Source organism: Salvia miltiorrhiza, unplaced genomic scaffold, assembly GCF_028751815.1.
Source record: "Salvia miltiorrhiza cultivar Shanhuang (shh) unplaced genomic scaffold, IMPLAD_Smil_shh original_scaffold_209, whole genome shotgun sequence".
Taxonomy (NCBI): domain Eukaryota; kingdom Viridiplantae; phylum Streptophyta; class Magnoliopsida; order Lamiales; family Lamiaceae; genus Salvia; species Salvia miltiorrhiza.
This window is the reverse complement of record NW_026651501.1, coordinates 15687-25770: the sequence shown is the minus strand read 5'-3', so window position 1 is coordinate 25770 and position 10084 is coordinate 15687. Positions and strand designations below refer to the sequence as shown.

At 32.7% G+C, this 10084-nt stretch overlaps 1 long non-coding RNA gene across 1 annotated transcript; it reads right to left on the bottom strand.

The window, feature by feature from the left end:
• Positions 1-4053: 4053 nt before the first annotated feature.
• LOC131003394 (uncharacterized) lies at positions 4054-6768 on the bottom strand. The gene is made up of 3 exons (XR_009094632.1): positions 6631-6768; positions 4711-4777; positions 4054-4199 (listed from the first exon to the last, which is right to left on the bottom strand). It is a non-coding gene; the product is annotated as an uncharacterized LOC131003394 (long non-coding RNA).
• Positions 6769-10084: the final 3316 nt, after the last annotated feature.

Sequence of the window (10084 nt, the reverse complement as noted above, 5' to 3'; positions counted from 1 at the left end):
GAACACTCGATTCATGTGATCCATGAAAACTACTGGTGCCTTCGTCAAACCGAATGGCATAACTATGAACTCATAGTGCTCATACCTCATTTGAAAAGCTGTCTTAGGTGTATCCTCCTGTCAAAATTTGAACTAGTGGTATTATGATCTCAAGTCAACTTTCAAGAAAAACTCGCTCCTCGTAATTGATCAAACAAGTCATCTATCCTCGGCAAAGGATATTTGTTCTTGAGTGTCAATTTATTCAGCTCTCGATAATCTATGCACATTCTCAACGTGTCATCCTTCTTTTTTGACAAAAAAGACTGGTGCTCCCCACGGGGATACACTACGTCTAATAAAACCTAACTCGAGCAATTCTTGTAGCTGAATCTTCAGCTCTTGTAGCTCCTTAGGCGCCATTCTATAGGGTGCCTTCGACACTAGTGCTGATCCAGGTTCTAGGTCGATAGTGAACTCCAACTATCTTGTTGGTGGCAATCCTGGTAAGACCTCGGGAAATACATCTCTATATTCCCTTACCACTACTACATCCTCAAAGTTTTTACTTGATTCTCCTTCATCATTCAAGTAAACTAGGTAAGCTTGTGCTCCTTTCTTCTTTACCAATTTCGACGCCTGAAGTGCCGAAATGATTGGAATTCTCTTCTTTCTATCAATGTCGTGAAAACATGTCTGTTCCTTCCCAGGTGGTTGGAAAGTTATCTGTCTCTTCTAACAATCAATCGGGGCAAAGTTCTCTGCTAACCAGTCCATCCTTAGAATAATGTCTACGTTCCACATAGGCATTAAGTGCAAGGTTCTTGTTTTCATCTTTAGTGATCCTAACTCAAACTCTAATTTAGAAATCATGTGAGAAACTGTAGAAGCTCTTCCTACAGGAGTGATTACTCTCAACTTGGGACTAGCTCGTTTTGGTTCGAGTTTGAAGGTAACATGCTTCAAACACTTAAAGAATGCGAGGCTCCTGTAATAAACAGGATTCTAACTAGTGCATCCAATAACTTGCCCATACTACCTTAAAGTCCTGCCTTAAACCGGCACATAAAACTCAGACATCTCTTCATCAGTATCCATCTTCTGATGAGCGAACGTGTTAGCTCACAGAATTCTCGATTATACTCTACAACCGATTTATTTCCTTGCATCAAACTTCGATAATCAGCCTCTCGCTGCTTACTGTACTCCTCTGTACATACTTCTCAAGAGTAGTCTTCAATTGTTCTCAAGTGTAGTTTGCCAGTTGCTCAGGTGTTAAAGTCCTCTGACGTGCCTCTCACTAGTCTTATACATCAAAAGAATCTACTAGGATAACTCAGAAGTTGTAAGGGTTCAACCCTAGAACGACATCAAAACAAATTGTTCAAGAGACTCAAATGAATGACCAGAGGGTAGAATGAAGTAACTACCAGGTCGAACAAAAATGACCTAGAGTAAGAACCCATCTGGCTTTTCAACCGAAAGTTGAAACACATGGGTTTATAAACCCAAAACACGTCTACTGAGATTTGGATCATGCGGACTGGCCAGGTCCAACATAATCACTCCCCAGTCACACGGGATATACTATCCCGAACTTGGAAATTCTGTGTCTTCTAAACCCTCAACATACTATACATAACAAAACTTAAGTTCACACCAGCAAGCTAAAAGCTTAAACTCAGGGTCCTATGTTCTAGACTCTTGTTTCGAAAGTTCAATATTTTTTTACTCTCCTCTCATGTTGCGGTGGTGGTGGCGGAGTATTATCCCGCCTATCCTTCACATCACACTCTTGATGACATCTTTGAGGCATTTTTGAAATCACAAAAAGGAAAACTCAACTCAACCAACGCTCTAAGCATCCTCAAAACTCAAGTTCAATTTACTAACTCAACTTTAAGGAAACCCTCACGGTCACCTTAACATTCATCTGTAAGGCAATAAGCACTCACGAAATGCTAACAAAAAGACCACTCTGGTCAACCTAATATATCCATCAGTAGAATGCCTCTTTTTAGAGGGCTTACATAAAGGGGTTATTTAAACCCTATAAAAACCATACTATCTATCGTAATGTCCCTTCTAAACCGACACCATTAATAGTACTATGTCTCGGTCTGGACCTCCTACGGTAATTGCTACCAGTTAACTCATCCAGTTGCTACTTTAGCACACTAGGAACATCCATCTACTTAACATCAGTAGGGTACTATATTCGCATGCTTATCTATCATCATGTCAAAATCTCAAGTACCAGTATCTCCTAAGTAAGTTATATACATCGCAATGTAATTGCAACTAATCAAAAACGAGGGTGTACCGCGCATACTCTCAAGATCATCCTTAGCTCTAGCCTACATCGACTTCTCTTCTCATCCTCATCAACTCTAGCCCTCCTCGGCTACTTCTCATCCTCATTATCGTTTATCATTTTATCATCTTTGGTAACTGATACTCAAGGATCAACTCGATATCTACTACACTCTTCTAGAGTCCCTGGTAGAAAACAAGCATCCGGTCAATAGATCCGCATAGAAAATCTGGGTATCTGTAACAAATCTCATCTCCTGTGGGTCCAATGCTCAAGACAACATGTCCCATCATATTGAGTGGCTTTCTTCCTTGCTCAATCCTACCACTCGATTGGTAGCACGGGGACTAGGTGCACGATGCCATCCAGTCTAGTAACAACCATAAGGCGTTCATCCTTTCATAGTCTATGAACATGTGTTTGAAAATCTGCTAGGGTATCTCTGTACCACATACTGTACGCCTCGTCCTCGTATCCGATCTTTCCTGAGTTCGATCTCACAACAGTCCACTTTCGTGCAGTGCCAACAGTCCTGGCCAACCTATAAGGAGAACTTAAAGGTGACTATAGGAACTAACTCTACTTGGCTCCAGCAACAGAAATAAACAAAACATAACTTAGCAAAACTCCTACTAAGTAGTACTGTTATCTTAAAACTCAAGCTCAAAACATCTAAATTCTCATCTCGTCCCATCTTTACTTAGTAGGGAATCTCTCTAAACAATGATATTAGATCCCTTAATCTAAATCATCGTGACTCAGTAAGACAACTCAAACAATTCTCTCTCAAAGCCATCTCCAAATACTATGGCTCATGATACCTTCTCAAGTACCATTCAGGTTGCGTGAGCAAAACTCGCGTCACAAAACATCTCAAACATATCGTACAATATCTCATTGCAGCATGCTAATAACTCATCATTAATCATGCTATTATACTCAAGCTCATAACTCAAACTCATAACTCATACCAACAAGTAGTTAAAGCAATTGCTAATTCTCTCAAGCTTTAGCTCTAAGTTCTCATTTCATCCTTCTACTTAGTAAAAAAAAAATCTCTCTTAACAATGACATTAGATTCCTTCATCTAAATCATCGTGACTTATCACAACTGCTCAAACAATTCTCATCACAAAACATCTCAAATACATCACATCATAACTCATAATTATGCATCCTCAATCATATAACATCATATGATATAAACGCTCTCATGATTCATCATGTAACATCAACATATGCTCTTACAACATAATAACTCATTATTAATCATGTTGTCATCCTCAAACTCAAACTATGCACCTTTAAAGTGTAACATCATAACTCATCATATAACCTCAACATCATGCTCTTCAAAATTTAACGTCAAATAAACTTTGAAATTTTACATACCTCGTTGAGCCTGGTGTGATGGTGCGCTGAGCTCACGGTTGTTAATAACTATTAGTCTAGTGACTCATTCTAGACTAAACTCAAGACTTCTAATTCAGAGCTTTCCTTCGCTCTGATACCACTCTGTCACAGCCCGCCTTAACTAAGGATAGTTAAGCCGAGTGATCTACGACTAGGGATGGGGTTAAAGAATAAGGGAAAGAAAGGGGCATCATTTGAAACTGTAAATCTTACTTAACTTAAGAAAAATCATCGTATTTACTCATTAATACTCTTTTGAACAGTCTATGAAAGACAACATAAAACTTAATTAATATCGTTAATCAAGTTATACATCATATGAAACCATTCTCTTAAGACTCAAAGTATGACATAACATACTATAACATCAACAACATCTTGCAGCGGAAAGTAGCTAGACATACGTATGAAGACATATTCTAGACATGTTAACTATTTATTAACAACCCTGGAGACTCCGCTCATTGCAGCACCATCATCACATCAGCTCAACCTGCACATTTAGAAAACATATGCAGGGCTGAGTACAAAAGCACTCAGTGGGCACGTATGCCTAGGTATAAAAATACATGCTTCAAAACTGTAAATTGTCATGCCATCATAAACAGTACAGCAAGGGAGTTTTAGCTAAAAGGCCCAAGCTTACTAAATTCATTTGTGATTCTTAAAGTTCGTCTGCAGACTAAGTTCTCTTGTAATCTATCATATCTGGAACTTTGTGCCGGAGAGGTGGCCACCTCTCACGGTCACTTGACCGGCCAACCCGCTCGATGACTCACGGTCACTGGTGTACACTAGCCCTGGCAGGATAGCTATCAACTGCTCAGGACCCGAATTCGATTGCATCATTGGCAAAGCCAAAGCAGATAGATATCATACTAAAATTTAAACATTTTATGGCAAGACAATACTTGAAATAACTTTAACTCAAAGATTTTATCATGAAATAACTTGCTTGAACGTAACATTTAAACTCATTTGATATATATGAAAGTAATGCCCACCTCGTTGTGTCTCTGTATCAATGAGTAACGTCACTCTCTCCCTCAAGTCGTTACTTCCCAAAAGGACCTTCATCGTTATGAAGAATTGGTGAGAAGTTATAAAAGAAACCTCGATTAATAATCTAATCTTTTTTATGAAACATTAGTATCTCTAATGTTCATCTCTCTTGATTGTTAATCAATATAACAATTATTATCTCTCGTCATTACTCATTAATTATAACATCCTTATGTTATAATTAGCAGCGCTTCAATTAAAAGAAATATTTAACACATCGAAAAGTCCACTTTCTTAGCAGATCTATTCGCTCTCATCTCGTCTAATTAACCAATTAGAAAGTTAAACTTTCCATTAGGCATGTATTTGAGTCACGGGTCAACAAGAATTGACTATGCTCAAATTCTAATTTCACTAAAAATTTCGGCATGACCTATTCATATATAATGTCAGCCACGAGATTTCAACGCGTGAATCTCACTACGTGAACTCGTCTCTCGACTCAAAACTTAACATCTTGACTTCTTTTCAACGCAAACCAAACAATTCAAAATCATCAAAACTCTTTATCAGTAAACTATCATTTATACTCGACACCAATTGTTCGAGTGTCAGATACCAACATTTATGTGCGTTAATCATAACTCTCACAACTCACACCATTTAGTCATATCGTATCATCCATCAAAACAAATATAATCAAGTTGTTTTCTAGAAAGTTTTGCTGTTTTTGTGTCATCTTTAAAAATTCATAACAACCAACTCAATCATCATAAACTCTCATACCAATTGATCTCAAAAACTTCATGAAGTGTAGTTCACTCTAAAAATGGTAGTTAACCAAAAAGGTTAAAGGTTTTTGGAGATATTGCTCTTTTAGTGCAGGCTGTCAAAGATTGACAGTTTCTGCCAATTTTGTTTAGGCCATTAGAAACCAAGGCAAACCTTAATAAAATTCCATCAAATTTAATCATCCAAAACTAAAGGTATCCTTGAAGATTTGGTTAAAATTTCACAAGAGAAAACGTTCATATGATCTGCCAAATAAACAATGAAACTCATACACTTTTACTGTTGGACAAATATGACAGCAGAACAGGGCATTTTTGAAATAATAAACTGCTCTGTTTCAGAGGTCATAAAAATCGAAATCTTATGTTTTTAGAAAAGTATTGAAGTCTAGTTTCGTTTAAAAAAAACGGTGATGCAAAATCCTTCATGGATTAATAGATATAAACGTTTTTGTGAAGTCTACCAATAGTTGACAGATTCTGTCAAGGATTTTTCAAAATATCTTTAAAATAGTAAACATCATCCAAAAGACATGAAATTTTGCAGCAACGAAATACACATATCATAGATAAACATACTAAAATTTCAGAGCCATCAAGCAATGAAAACTCATCGAAACATAAGCTTGAAACTGCTGTAAAATTTTGACAGAATTCCAGTTTTAATTTCGTTCAACAATTATCATCCATAAATTGTAAATCAATTAGCATGCTCATGTGATATCGTAGAACACATATACGCAATAATATTCATTATGCAACGTCTCAAACTTCACGAATTTAAATAATCATACTCTAAAAATTTATACAATTTTCGTGCTTGGAAAAATACGAATTTAATATATATCGATTCTAGCATACCCCTAAGCACAAATATCAAGTCAAAACGATCAAACAAAAATCGAAAGACAAGCTAATATGTGAAAAACGGGGCTGCCCTCATGGGTTTCATAGCTACGGTTCGTTCCGTTCTTACTCCCTTCATTAAACATGCTCAACATCTACCCAAGAACAACATACTAAAATTTCACGACGATCCGACGTCGTTTCAAAATAAAGTCGAGAATCGACGTTTTTCGACGTCGACGAAAATCGAAAAGAAAACCATCAAAACGTAGGTAGAGATCTTACCTACTTAGATACGTGATCGAAAAGATGATCGGTGCTCGTCTCGGTGCTCAAATCGGAGGTCAAAAGCTCCGTCCAAGCTTAAATGGAAAATGGCGTGTGTAGTGTGTGTTTTAGGTGTTGTGTGTGTGAATATGTGAGTTGTGTGTGTGGTGTGGGCTGATATAGCGTGAGTTAGTGAGGGGAAAGGGGTTTTGGGAGGTTTGGGGGGTGGTTTTGGTGGGGTAGCCTTAGATATTTAAGATATTAACCCGTTAGTCGTTAAATATCCCGTTTCGTCTCGTTTTAACGACTAATTACCCACATTCTTCGTTACTCACCCTCTTAACTCCTACTCACTTTCATTACACTCGTAATTCTATATAAATATAGAAAACGCAAGCTCGTTCTCGAAATTCTGATAAACGAGCTCGGTTCGTTTATCGAGAAATCCCGATTTACTATTCACTCGTCATCCAAAAATAAAAAACTTTCATTATTGGACTCGTATCGAAAAATTAAGAATATTTCTCGACGACGTGCACGTAAGATTTTGAAAGTCGACAAAAAGACGAAATAGCAGTATTTTACTATTCATCGTCAAAAAGTCAAAAATTTCAAAACGTCTTAACGGACTCAGATCTCACTTCTGAGTTCATCGTTCTCATTCAAATAATTATCTCGAATTATTCAAATACTCAAACTCAAATACGGATATAAAATCCCACATCATTCTCACATCATCGAAAGAACATCTCAACATCTTAAAAAAAATAACAAGAAAACTTCATATAACTCCTCATCTATTTACAAAGTAAATCAAACAAGGGATCTAAACCCTAATTACTCAAACTCAAGCAATTAAACACGTCATCAAAAGTCCGGGTATTACAAATTAATCCACCAATTTATTCCTACTACGAACACGGTAGCTTTATCACTAATCAGCCCTATTCCAATAATTACGGATTGAAGGTGTTAATTGACTGTAATCCAATTTAATCTAAGTTGATCAGGCTTAAATAAAATCAGAATTATCTTTAAACCCTAGGAATAAATCGAAATCAATAGGAATCAATTTTATGCTCAATTTGGTCTCACAGATTAATAAATTAGTATTTCATTATTTTCGCCGAATTAAGAGTTTAGCTACTCATGATCAAACTAAAAACAAACAAATAAATAAAATCAAACATGAAAATAACAAACAGAAATTTAACGAAATAAATTGCAACTAAATTAAACTAACAAAAAACCAACTAAACAATTTAATTGGAATTGAATAAAAGTAACCACAATTGAAAACAAAGGAAATTGTCTGCCACTAGTCTTCAACCCAACCGCAAGCTCCAAAGTAAAAGCAAGGAAAAATTAAGAATTCTAAAACTCTAACTTGGGGTCTAAAAAACGTGTCCCCCAATTAACAAATCTACACCTATATATAACTACTAAGTTTGCGGCTATGAAGTAATTACAAAACAAGGAAATTAACAAAAACATAAGTGACCGATCCCTAGTCCAAAACCTTATGGGCCTTGCCCTTAACATAATACTCCCTCTGTCCACGAAAAAGTGCCCTACTTACCCCTTTTTTTCTGTCCACGAAAAAGTGCCCTGTTTACCTTTTTGTACATTCATACCCTTTACTTTTCAATTTATTTACAACTTATGTCATTAATAAATCCACACTTTTATTTAATCTATGCAATTAACCCACACAATTAACTCACTAATTAAAACTACGAAACCAACTCCCCCACGCCTAATCAATCCCATTTATTTATTGATTTTCTTAATTTTCAGTTTATTTATTTATTTTCTTAATTTTTAGTTTATTTATTTATTTTCTGAATTTCAAGTTTCTTTATTTATTTATTTTTGAATTTTTAGTTTATTTATTTCCAGTTTATTTATTTATTTATTTATTTCCAGTTTATTTATTTATTTTCTGAATTTTCAGTTTATTTATTTATTTATTTATTTCCAGTTTATTTATTTTCCATTTTATTTATATATTTATTTTCTGAATTTTCAGTTTATTTATTTATTTATTTTCTGAATTTCAAGTTTATTTATTTATTTATTTTTGAATTTTCAGTTTATTTATTTTCCAGTTTATTTATTTCCAGTTTATTTACTTACTTATTTATTTATTTATTTATTTATTTATTTCCAGTTTATTTATTTTCCAGATTATTTATTTATTTATTTTCTGAATTTTCAGTTTATTTATTTATTTATTTTCTGAATTTCAAGTTTATTTATTTTTGAATTTTCAGTTTATTTATTTATTTATTTTCGAATTTTCAGTTTATTTATTTTCCAGTTTATTTATTTTTTTTTTCTGAATTTTCAGTTAATTTATTTGCAGTTTACTTATTTATTTCCATTTTATTTATTTATTTTCTGAATTTCAAATTTAGTTATTTATTTATTTTTGAATTTTCAGTTTATTTATTTTCCAGTTTATTTACTTATTTATTTCCAGTTTATTTATTTATTTTCTCAATTTTCAGTTTATTTATTTATTTATTTTCGAATTTTTAGTTTATTTATTTCCACTTTATTTATTTATTTCCAGTTTATTTATTTATTTTCTGAATTTTCAGTTTATTTATTTATTTATTTATTTCCAGTTTATTTATTTTCCATTTTTTTATATATTTATTTTCTGAATTTTCAGTTTATTTATTTATTTATTTTCTGAATTTCAAGTTTATTTATTTATTTATTTTCGAATTTTTAGTTTATTTATTTCCAGTTTATTTATTTATTTCCAGTTTATTTATTTTCCATTTTTTTATATATTTATTTTCTGAATTTTCAGTTTATTTATTTATTTATTTTCTGAATTTCAAGTTTATTTATTTATTTATTTTTGAATTTTCAGTTTATTTATTTCCAGTTTATTTACTTATTTATTTATTTATTTCCAGTTTATTTATTTATTTATTTTCTGAATTTTTAGTTTATTTATTTATTTATTTTCTGAATTTCAAGTTTATTTATTTTTGAATTTTCAGTTTATTTATTTATTTATTTATTTTCTTATTTTCAGTTTATTTATTTTCCAGTTTATTTATTTATTTTTTTTCTGAATTTTTCAGTTAATTTATTTCCAGTTTATTTATTTATTTATTTATTTCCATTTTATTTATTTATTTTCTGAATTTCAAGTTTAGTTATTTATTTATGTTTGAATTTTCAGTTTATTTATTTTCCAGTTTATTTATTTATTTCCATTTTATTTATTTATTTTCTGTATTTCAAGTTTAGTTATTTATTTATTTTTGAATTTTCAATTTATTTATTTTCCAGTTTATTTACTTATTTATTTATTTATTTATTTATTTCCAGTTTATTGAATCGGCACTTTTGTTTAATGTTTTCTCATTTAAATGCTTTCATTTAATTCACCTAATAAAATAATGCCAAATAGTTAGTGCAAGATTAGTAAAAGTAACCACAATACATTAAC